The sequence below is a fragment of the Lutra lutra genome, chromosome 3, assembly GCF_902655055.1.
Source record: "Lutra lutra chromosome 3, mLutLut1.2, whole genome shotgun sequence".
Classification (NCBI taxonomy): Eukaryota; Metazoa; Chordata; class Mammalia; order Carnivora; family Mustelidae; genus Lutra; species Lutra lutra.
The window spans coordinates 113,806,838-113,818,568 of NC_062280.1; the positions used below are offsets into that span (position 1 = coordinate 113,806,838).

Consider the following 11,731-nt stretch of genomic DNA (forward strand, 5'->3'; position numbering starts at 1 on the left):
GTTCTATTTTCTTGCTTCTTTGCATACATGTGAATTTCTTATTAGTTCTGGACATTAAGAGTTTTACATTGTTGGGTAATGGATATTTTTGTATCCTCTTAAATATTCTTAAGTTTTCCTCAGAACACATTTAAGTATTTAGGAACAGTTTGATGATTCTGAGACTTGATTTGAAGATTCTTTTAGGAGCATGCATCTTAAGCATCCTTAACATCTTAAGTCTAGTATTCACTATTACTGAGGCCCCATGAATTTCAGTGTTTTTAGTATGGTTGGTGGAACAGGCAGTATTCCCAGTCTTCTTTTGATGCCAGGCACCATTGCCTCCAATCCTTGAGGTTTGTCTTTTCGTGGCCTTGAATAGTTTGCTTACAAGCATATGCTGATCAGTTCTCAGCTGAGGAGTTGAGACAGGTCCTCTGTGGTTGTTAAGAATTTTCTCTCTTAGAAGCTCTTTTGTACTCAGCACTGTTCTGTAGACTCTGGTGGACTTGGTCTTCCTGGGTTCACCATTCCATCTCCTCAACTTATGGAGTATGAAAGGCTCCTCCTTAATTTTTATTTATTTATTTATTTGACAGAGACACAGCAAGAGAGGGAACACAAGCAGGGGGAGTGGGAGAGAGAGAAGCAGGTTTCCTGCCAAGCAGGGAGCCTGATGTGGGGCTCGATCTCAGGACCCTGGGATCATGACCTGAGCCGAAGGCAGCTGCTTAACAACTGAGCCACCCAGGGGCCCCGGCTCCTCCTTAATTTGAACTCCTGTGCTTAGCCTTGGAATTTGAACGTCCAGGATTATAAACTGGGGCAACTTTAGGTCTTGCTTTAATTTTTTTCTCCATCTCTCAGGAATCATTAACTTCCGTTGCCTTGAGTACAGTGTCTTGCAGATCTTTGTTTCACTTATTTTATCAGTTTCTGCTGCTGTTATGTTTCAAGTGGTAGGATAAATCCAGTCCTTGTTACTTCCTCTTGGCTGTAAGCAGAAGTCCCTATTTTACCCATATGAAAGCCCAGTTTTAAGCATACATACCACTTCCACTTAAAACCTACTTGTAGGGGTTACCTGGAGGAACAGAAATTCACATTCTCTTCAATTTGTTCCATCAGAAATATGCTCTCATCATCAAAAAACTTTAAACTCTAATTTTGTTACTTGAAAGTCAGAGCATAATTTGTCAATGAGTCATAAATTTCAACTGGTGGTTTTATCACATATGAATAAAAATCATCACTTTATAAATGTTTTATTTATAAACTATAAATATATTTAACTGTTCACTTCTAGTACACACAAACACATATCACATATTTAAGGATGTTGATAGAGAGAGAGAGAGAGAGAAAAGTGCACTGGATTTTGAACAGGACAGATTTGGCTTTTTGAACCTAGTCAACCAAACTCCCCTACCCTCTCCATCCCTGATTTGTAAGCATTAAATGAGGTATGTGAAGTTCTAGAACATTCAGTAGGTGTTAATATCTTCCACACATCTCTCCTCTCCCCATCCTCACTATAACCCACTTCTGCTTTCTCATTTTATGTAATTTCTTTTGGCTGAAAAAACCATGAACAATAAGACATCAGGTTTATTTCTGAAATACACTGAAATCCCTTTCAGGGTGAGTATTGGGTGGGTAGATTAACAATGTTTTGTAGTCAGTTCTGGAAGCAGCATTTTGCCATATAGACTTGTTTTTCTTCAGGGAATGCACTTTCCCTTAGTGGTAGATCTGAGTCACCAGCACATTTAAGGAGCCATAGCTTCTCAGAGGAGCCAAGACCTTGAGGGATTAGAGGAATGGTGCAACTCTGGCTTCCTGTTAGAGGCTGGGGTTACCTGCAGAGGAAAGGTGATTAGAATGAGTTTGTGGCAGGCGGTGGTAGGTCTGGATTTAGAATCTCCTGTTTCCTGATGCTAGGATTGCTCTTGTGCTGTGAAGAATTCTATCCCCTCAGAGAATGTGTTTCACACAACTGGCAGCAGTTAATTAGAGTCATTTGGGGTTCATCTGCACTGTGACTCAACTAGTGAGGGACTCAAGTGCTTTCAGTGTCATCTCAGTTCTGTTGGCAGCAAAGAGGACAAACAGAAATCACCCGATTGTGTCCGTTCTCTTCTTATGTGTAAGATAAGGCCTGCCAAGGGGTGCCTGGGTGGCTCAGTGGGTTAAGGCCTCTGCCTTCGTCTCCAGGTCATGATCCCAGGGTCCTGGGTCATGATCCCAGAGTCCTGGGATAGCGCCCCGCATCAGGCTCTCTGCTCAGCAGGGAGCCTGCTTCACTTCCTCTCTCTGCCTGCCTCTCTGCCTACCTGTGATCTCCGTCTGTCAAATAAATAAATAAATAAAATCTTAAAAAAAAAAAAAGACAAGGTCTGCCAAGTTAAATTATGCCCTCAGTCCTTGTTACCATGAATTCACAGTTCAATATCTCCTTCCTTCTTCACTAAAAAAAAAAAAAATCACACATTTTTCTCTATTAACCAAAATGTGAAAGTTGGAGTTAGAAAGAAGAATTTTTAAATTTCCATAGTGTCTCCTACCAAAGATAACCACTGTTAACATTTGGGATACTTTTTCCCATTAAAAAAAAAATCTATGATGATTTTTTGCTTTCTGTTTTTTTTTTTAAATTATTTATTTATTTATTTGTTTATTTAAAAGCTTTATTTATTTATTTATTTATTTATCATAAAGAGAGCACAAGCAGGCAGAGTGGCAGGCAGAGGCAGTCCTGTTGGACAAGGAGCCCAATGTGGGACTCTATCCCAGGACCCTGGGATCATGACCTGAGCCGAAGGCAGTGGCTTAACTAACTTAGCCACCCAGGTGTCCCTCTGTTTTTGTTTGTTTGTTTGTTTGTTTTGTTTTGTTTTTAAATATTTATTTATTTTAGAGAGACAGAGAGAGACAGAGAGAGTCTCAAAGAGACTCCAGCAGACTCCCCACTGAGTGTAAAGCCTGATATGGTGGGGGCTGGGCTCAATCCCACGACCCTGAGATCACAATCTTAACCAAATAAGCCACCCAGGGGTCCTTGTGTGTGTGTATGTGTGTGTGTTTAACATATAGTTGTGACCATAGTCCATATACAATTTCATGTTTTGCAGTTTTCTTCTTACATTGCAACAGAAGATTTCCCTAAAGTTATTATAAATTCTTTGTAAAAATAATTTTAGTGGCTATAGAATATTAACAACTGGACTTATAACTTCTACTGTAACTGAATTCTAGGACTGAAACTACTAAAGAAAGGTCTAGACTGTTTGATAACATATTGTTTAAATAACAAAATAATGCACGAATATTATATAAACATGTATGAAGAAAATAATCAAATGTCCAAGAGAACAGAAAATATAAACATGTAGCCACGTTCTGCACCTCTTCTAACCCATGATCCTCTGTTAACCATTTATAACTTCTGTTTTTCTGGAAATTGCTTCTCCAACTATAAGGAAAAGTATTCAAAACTCCTATTTAGTAATTTCAGTCCTCTTACTCAGTAACAGTAAAAGATATACATCCAACTATCTAGATACCTAATAAATCCCAGATAGGTATCATGCAGCCACTAAAATTATTTTATAAAGACTTTGTAATAAACATGGAGTCAAGCATGCCTCTATTCTTTATTTTTCAACCAAGATCCATGTATTTAGTCCTCCATATTAAAGTGAAGAGTTTAGCTTACTTAAGGTATCCAGTACTTTTCACTTTTTCCTCCTCTCAATTTTTAATATTTATGCTATTACAATTGCTTGTTATTTTGATGAATTTGAATTATGTGCTTACACATCCGTTTCTTGGCTTGTCCACTCCTGAGGCATCTTATGGCTCTTGCATCACACAAGAGGAAAAACATGCACTTCTCTGCTTCTTCCCAGCTTCCTTTCCTCCTTCCCACTGTTGATGTCTTGAAGCATCACCTCTTTAAATGACAGGGTTGATAAGTTTTCAGTGAGGTTGTTACTGACCTAAGGCTGTTTTTGGAGCTGCATTGACCAGACTTGCACTAAAATCTGAAATCCAGCTGTAGAAGTACCAGCCAATACTATACATTCCAGGAGAAAGAAGGTGGGGGCATAAATGTCCCTGTTCAGTGACTGCATCCCATGAGATCTGTTTACCTAACACAGTGGGTCAACTAGAGGGACACTGGCCATGCTTTCTGCTGCTCATCTTTTGGAAATCTCATGCTTTCATGGAAGAAGTGCTCACTTGAGTTGGGGTAAGGAAAACACTGGCAGCAGCTTCCTTTCCCCATTTCCCCCCGGCCTGTGCAGAGAGCTCCTCCTTCTCAGGGGCTACGTAGATGGATTGGGGGTCCCACTGAGGTGGGGGCCCCCAGGGAGCAGCCAGTGGTGGGTGCCCATTCCTCTGATGATCCCTGGGTGCAGGCCAGCTCCAGCTGCCTCTTCCACTGCTGGCTGGGGAAGAGGCTCAGTGACTGGGATCTCATGTTCCAGTCAGGAGACTGGTAGGATAATCCCTCTCAGGGCTACATGAGGGACACGGGTGGGAAATGCATTGGGGTAAAGCCTGGCAAACAGTTGAGTGTCCTTGTGCTGAGCAGGGCCCTGGCTTCTCCTAGGCCATGTGGTATCCATGTTCTCCCTGACAGGTCGATACCCAGGGTTTGTTTCCGCTTGTGCCTGTCACAGTTCTAGTTCCTGGGGACATGAACAAAAGGGAAGAGAATCCCTGTAGGAATTGAAAGTCTTGGAGAGGCAGACAACAAGCAAAATCAATGCCATTTATGGTGTGGGGCATCAGAAGTTGGTGGGTGTGATGGATAGTGTAGCACAGGGAAGGGGAGGAGCCTGGGTGGGCATAACCTGGATCCCGCTCTCCTTCGGGCTCCCTACTGTCCCCCTCTCCTGCATTGTGCCTTCCCCACTCTTCCCTATGTTCCCAATCCCTGTGCAGGAAGCTTCCTGGCAGCATTGGGGGTGATGGAGCGACTGCTGCTGTGAGAGGAAGGATGTCCCCCAGCTCCAGTCAGGAGCTGCTGGAAAGGAAGGGCAGGAGAGGGAGTTAGCTCAGGGTTCCCCCATGAGACCTTCTGGAGGGTGTCCCAGGCACACCTCTCAGCTGCCAGGTTGGCTCTTGGACTGAGCTCCTTTTGCATGGAGGAAAAGAGGGTACATCTTCCTCCCTTGGTGGGTGCAGCCTCAGAAGGCAAACTGGGACTGGGTGCTTGTGGGACTGCTGGCAGGCAGTGCTCTCAGCATTACCAGGGAAGTTGCCAGCACAGGCAGAGATGGTCCCAGGCTCCCTAGCCACCAGCTTTATTGCTTCAGTCCTCAAATAACCTGTGAGATGGGAGTCTTCCTCCCCAGTTGCTGTGGCCTGGCACGAGGCTGACTCAGTCATTCAATAGGCACTGACTAGATGTGCCAAGCTCAGGCTCTGTGTGGGTGTGACCCTGTGCTGCACGCCGCCACCAGGCACAGAGAAGGCCCTGTGGGTTCTGCCTGGCTGTCATCATTCCTCATCAGTCCTACAAAGAGGGAGGAGTGGGTGAGGGCTCTGAGAGGGTACCAAGAAGGATGTAGGGAAGGAGGAGAGAGCCATTGCAGGCAGGGCAGTGCATGGACACAGCAAGTGGTGGTACACAGAGACCAGCCTGGGCACCTGAGTTGGTGGGAGAAGAGAATTGAGATATTTCCAGGACAGCTGGGGATGTCTTTTCATTATTCTTTTGCTCAAAATAGAAATATCTTCCAAAATCAAATTTGACAGGCAGCCTAGGCATTTCGCCTGGGCTGTCTGGAGGAACTGGCTTCCTCGCCTACAGATACTTTTTTTCCTTCCAAAGGAAGAGGAGGTAACATTCTGCTGGTTTAAAAGAAAGTGGGAAGAGGGAGACGTGCAGTGGATGAATTTAGAAGGGTGAGGCCGGGTAAGGTGGGCAAGGGAAGCTGGGATAAAGCCCTTTGGTAGTCTGAAAGGCTGAGAAGCCCTGTACTGACAATTTTGCCTCCTGTCTCCTCCCCTAGAAAAGTGAGTCTTGGACCCTGGGGCCCTCAGGGATGCAGCCCCACAGCATAGGTCCCTGGCTCAGATGTCAACGTGAAGACAAGAAGAAAAGTCAGTGTGAAAACCAGGGAAGCAAGAAGAGACAGAGGCAGGGACAGCATGTCAGGCACTTGGGATAGGGGGTAGGGAATGAAGGAGGGGTAGTCAGAGATAGCAACAGGGAGACTCCAGGCCAGAAAGCAGGAACCCAGGTCTGGTTCAGTCACTGCTGTCCTCAGTTTCCCTGTCTGAAAGATTGAGGTGGTATAGACCTTTCTTGCCCTTGCTTGGGTGGTCCAGGCAGCAGCTCTGGGTGAGGTTCTGGATTGTCCCTCTCACCCTCTGTAGCTCCAGACCCTCCATCTGGGATGCCACCTGTTCTCACTATTCTCCCTGGGGCTGCTCTGAGTGAACACCAATTCTAACTGGGGCTCCTCTCTGGGTTGCTTTATCTCTGCTGGGGGTGGGGAGGGCAGCCCAGGGCTAGAGCTTCTCCTCAGTGGAAGTGACTAGAAGCCTGAGCCTTCCCCTGTCACTGCTCACCAACAGGGCTTGGACCTAAGAAACACGATGCAGGCAACCTATTGTTGCAACAAAAACAGAAGTGCTTTCTTTCTGGGTCTTGAACCTAAAATGAGGAAAATAGTGCCTAAATCCTACATTTAGAAGATGAACAAAAATAGTTCACTAAATGCTCAGGACAGTGCCTTGTAAAATGTGCCCCTTCAGAGGGGAGAGCTGTGACCCCTAAGACTGAGATCCACTGTGTCCAGTGCTCACTGACCTTCCAATGTACACAGACCTTCCAGTCTTCTTGTTACTGAGGCCTTCAGCAGGTGGAGTGGGTACTGGGATGGAGCCCCTCATGGCCTGTAGTGGTCCAGACGCTCATCTGCCTGGCTAGCTTTGGTTTCTGTCTCCTACTATTCAATGGCCACCTGTGTTCTGCACTAGCCAGCCTTGCCCCTCCTCTGGACACATAGCCAGTCACTGACTTCTGTGTAGTGCTGATCTGTACCCTGTGCTCAAGGCTGGTGAAGATGATCTGAATGGCCAAGGGTGGTACTGCTGGCTAGCCATTAGGCAGAATGCAGTCCAGGGACCTATGGAGAGAGAAGGAGGGGTGTAGGTCCTCAGGGCAGAACTCTGGCATCCTCCTAGTTGACATGAAATGAATAGGAGAGTATCAAGGGGAGAGCACTTGAAGGTGTTCCAGGTGCAACAGCAGCATGTGCAAAGGCTTGGAGGAGAGACAAAGTGCAGACCCACCACTGCACATGGTTGGAGTGTCCAGGCAGAGCTGGCAGGGAAGGTGGAGCTTGAATCTCAAAAGCAGGTTGGGAAGGCCCAGGGGTCTGACTTTGCCTACTCTATGGGGCCAGGTAAGGAGGAGTGTGCCCAGCTGGCAGGCTCCTGTACTGTTCCTCCATGGCCCAGCTTCCTCAGCCACCCCTGACTCAAAAGGAGTGAAGGCTATCTTTCCCAGCCCCCATGGGCACCCTCTGCTATGCCTTGAGCCACTTGGCCCCATTAGTCTGCTCTTCCCTGGGCTCCGAGTTCAGTCATGTCTGCCCTGCCTCTGAATACCTTTTGCACCTGTGCAGGGCCTGTGGCACACTTGATGTGCATGTGTGGAATGGATCAGTGAAGGAATTAAAAATCCCAGGGGAAAATTTCCAAAAGGCAAGAGAGGGCTCCTTTTTAAACAAGGAAAATTAAACATATGCAGTGTTATATCTCCTATCAAAATTTCATTTAAATGACAGTAAAGAAGTAAAAAGAGCAAAAACTTAACAAGAACAAAAAGAGAACCAGAGAGGACATAACATGGTGTACCTCAGAGATAGTGCAGGTTCCAGACCACCTCAATAAAGTGAATATTCCCAGAGAGTGAGTCAGATGGATTTTTTTGGTTTCCCAGCGTATGTAAGGTTATCTTTACATTGTGTTATAGTCTATTAAGTGTGTAATAGCATTATGTCTGGAAAACAATGTATGTACCTAAATTAAAAAATAGTTTGTTGCTAGAAATGCTAACCATTCTCTGAGCTTTCAGCAGGTTGTAATCTTTTTGGCAGGGGGTCTTGCCTGGATGTTGGTGGCTGCTAACTGATCAGGGTGGTGGTTGCTGAAGATGGAGTGGCAGTGGCAGTTTCTTAAAATAGGACAACAATGAAGTCTGTGGCATTGATTTAGTCTTCCTTCTATGAACAATTTCTCGGTGACACGTGATGCTCTTTGAGAGCATTATACCCACAAGAGAACATCTTTCAAAATTGGAGTCAATCCTCTCAAAGCCTGCAACTGCTTTATCACTAAATTTATGTAATATTCTAAATCATTTGTTGTCATTTCAATAATCTTCACAGCCTCTTCACCAGAGTAGATCCCTTCTCAAGAAACTGCTCTCTTTGCTCATCCATAAGAAGCCACCCCTCATCTGTTCAACTTTTATTATGAGATTGCAGCAATTCAGTCCCACCTTCAGGCTCCACTTCTAATTCTAGTTCTCTTGCTATTTCCACCACAGCTGCACTTATTCTCTCCACTGAAGTCTTGAACACTTCCAAGGCTTCCATAAGTGCTGGAATTAACTTCTTTTAAACTCCTGGTAATGTGACTATTTTGACCTCTTCCCATGAATTAAAAATGGTCTTAATGGCATCTGGAATGGTAAATCCTTTCCAGAAGATTTCCAATTAACTTTTCCCGATCCATCAGAGGAATCGCTATCTATGGCAGCTTTAGCCTTATGAAATGTATTTCTTAAGAAATAAGACTAGAGCGTCAAAATTTACTTGTTGATCATGGGCTGTAGAATGGATATTGCGTTAACAGGCATGCCAACAACATTAATTTTGTACATCTCCATCAGAGGTCTTGGGTGAGGAAGTGCATTTTTAATAAGCAGTCATATTTTGAAAGGAATCTTCTTTTCTGAGCAGTAGGTCTCGAGAGTGAGCTCAAAATCTTCAGTGAGTCATGTTACAAATGGATGTACTGTCATCCTGTCTTTGTTCCATTTGTAGAGCCCAAGCAGAATAGATTTACTGTAATTCTTAGGGACCCCAGGATTTTTGGAATGGCAAATGAGCATTGGCCTCACCTTAAAGTCATAAGCTACATTAAGGCATAAGAGAGTCAGCCTGTCCTTTGAAGTCAGGCATTGACTCCTCTCTAGTTGTGGAAGTCTTAGATAGCATCTTCTTTCAATAGAAGGCTGTTTCATCTACATTGAAAATCTCTTGTTAGGTGTATTAATTGACCTGCCTTAATGACCCCAGCTGGATCTTCTGGAGAACTTGCTGCAGCTTCTACATCAGCACTTGCTGCTTCATCTTTCATTTTCATGTTATGGAGATTACTTCTTTCCTTAAACCTCATGAAGCAGTCTTTGCCAGCTTCAAACTTTTCTTCTGCAGCTTCCGCACCTCTCTCAGCCTTCACAGAATTGAAGAGAGTTAAGTAAAGGCTTTGCACTGGATAAGGCTTTGGCTTAAAGGAATGTTGTGGCTGGTTTGATCTTCTGTCCAGACCACTCAAACTTTCTCTGTATCAGATATATGTCGGCTTCATTTTCTTCTCATTTGTGAGTTAACTGGAGTAGTACTTTTAATTCCCTTCAAGAACTTTTCCTTTGCACTCACAACGTGGTTAACTGTTTGGTGCAAGAAGGGTATCTTTCAGCCTATCTCAGCTTTTGACATGCCTTCCTCACTATGCTTAGTCATTTCTAGCTTTTTATTTAAGGTGAGAGACAGGTGACTGACACTTCCTTTCACTTGAACACTTAGAGACCACTGTAGTGTTATTAATTGGCCTCATTTCAATATTGTTGTGTCTAAGGGTAGAGGAAGGCCTGAGAGGAAGAGAGGGGAACAGGTGGTTGGTGGAGCATTCAGAACACACATAACATTTATCAATTAAGTTCACCATCTTATATGGGCATGGTTTGTGGTATCCCAAAATAATTACAATAACATCAAAGATCACTGATCACAGATCACCACAACAAACATAGCAATAAAGAAAAGGTTTGAAATTCCATGAGAAAAACCAAAAGATGACACAAATGTGAAGTGAGCAAATGCTGTTGGAAAAATGGCATCGATAGGCATGCTCAAAGCAGGGTGACTGCAAACCTTCAATTTGTGAAAGATACAACATCTACAAAGTGCAATAAAGTAAAGGGCAAAAAAAAAAAAAAAAAGAGAGAGAGAGAGAGATACACCTGTATCATATCAGAGGTGTTCAGAATGTTTTGGAAGCCTGGAAGTGGATGGATAAATAGTAAGCGACTTTGGATACTGGAGAAAGCTGAGAGCTAATCATCTATTATTGGTACAAACCTCCAGGAAGGCTCTTGAATTAAAGGCAGGGTGTTGGGGTGGGATTGGAATGGAGAACTGAATAAAAGTTTCAAGGAAATCTACCCCTTATTCAGGGCCTGATAATAGCCCACCTTAACTGGCTCTGTGACCTGTGCCTGTTCCCCTTCTGTTTCAAGTGGGCCAAGCTGTGGTTTCTGTGCTCCATGGAGATTTTGGGAAATAAGGCAGACTATGGTGAAATCACCAGCACCTGATGAAATCCGTGCCATAAAGCTGGACCCCTGTCTTCAGGCGTGGTCACCCACCCCTCCCGCTGCTGTCAGCCATGTGGCTTGGGAACATCACCATCTCGATGTGATGGTGATGGTCTTCCCCTTGGGAGCCCCCCAGCATCCAGGCTCTGGGCATCTGCAGGAGTTACAGAGACCTGGAGGTAAACCCAGAGCTGCCCTGTGGCAGGCAATGCCCTGCCTCTGAGAGCTCCTTGGGCACCAAAGCAGCTTCTGGTCAAAGCTCTTATTTTTCCTGGGCTGCAGATGGGTTTATTGAGACGTGTCCAACACAGGCAGGACCATTTATGTTTCACCTCAGGCAACACAATTGGTCCCCTGGGCAGGCTGCAAAGCACTAAACTGATTGCTGAGATTGTCCGTGATGTGAATTTAGCATCCTCTCAGCTTTGTAACAGCTGTGGTCCTCTGACCCAGCACCTGGTGGGGACCAGAACCTAGGTCTGTGTGTCCATCCATCACCTTGGGTGACAGTCGCCCTCTCCAAGCATCATCTCATATAAGACAGCAAGGTGGACAGTGTGGGGGTGGTGAAAGAAAGGACACCTCACAGCTCCTTCAGACCTCACCTGGCCACCAGACTGTTTTGGAAGACTCAGGTGAACTGGCTCTCCCTGTATGCTACATCATTCCCTCTATGGTTTTTATGGAGAGGGGAAAACAAGATCTTTTATGTGTAAAGAATGGATCACAGGAATCTTCTTATGAATACCATCTTCATCCTTTTGGTTGCTCAGGTGGGAGGTCTGGGAATCATCTCACTACCCTCTTCTCTGGAATCCCATATCAAGAAATGTGCCCAGAATTGGGCCTCTCCTCCCACTTCTTGCATTTTCCCTGATCCAGACATCCAGCCACTCTGGCCTAGGTGACTACCACAGCCACCTTGCTGCTTTCATTCTATCCTGCTGTCTGTACCTGGCACTGCAGCAGGAGTGACCCTGTTACACCTGAATCATATTGGCTCTGTCTTCTGCCCAAAACCTCAGTGGCTCTTGTCCCTTACAGAGTGAAAACCAAAGTCCTCAAATGCATGTTTGCAGCTTTGTGGACTGTCCCTGCAGCCTGCCTTCTTGCTCCTCCCCA

The 11,731-nt window shown here is 44.9% G+C and overlaps 1 pseudogene; it reads right to left on the minus strand.

The window, feature by feature from the left end:
* Nucleotides 1–8,057: 8,057 nt before the first annotated feature.
* On the minus strand, nt 8,058–9,878 carry LOC125095596 (tigger transposable element-derived protein 1-like; annotated as a pseudogene).
* Nucleotides 9,879–11,731: the final 1,853 nt, after the last annotated feature.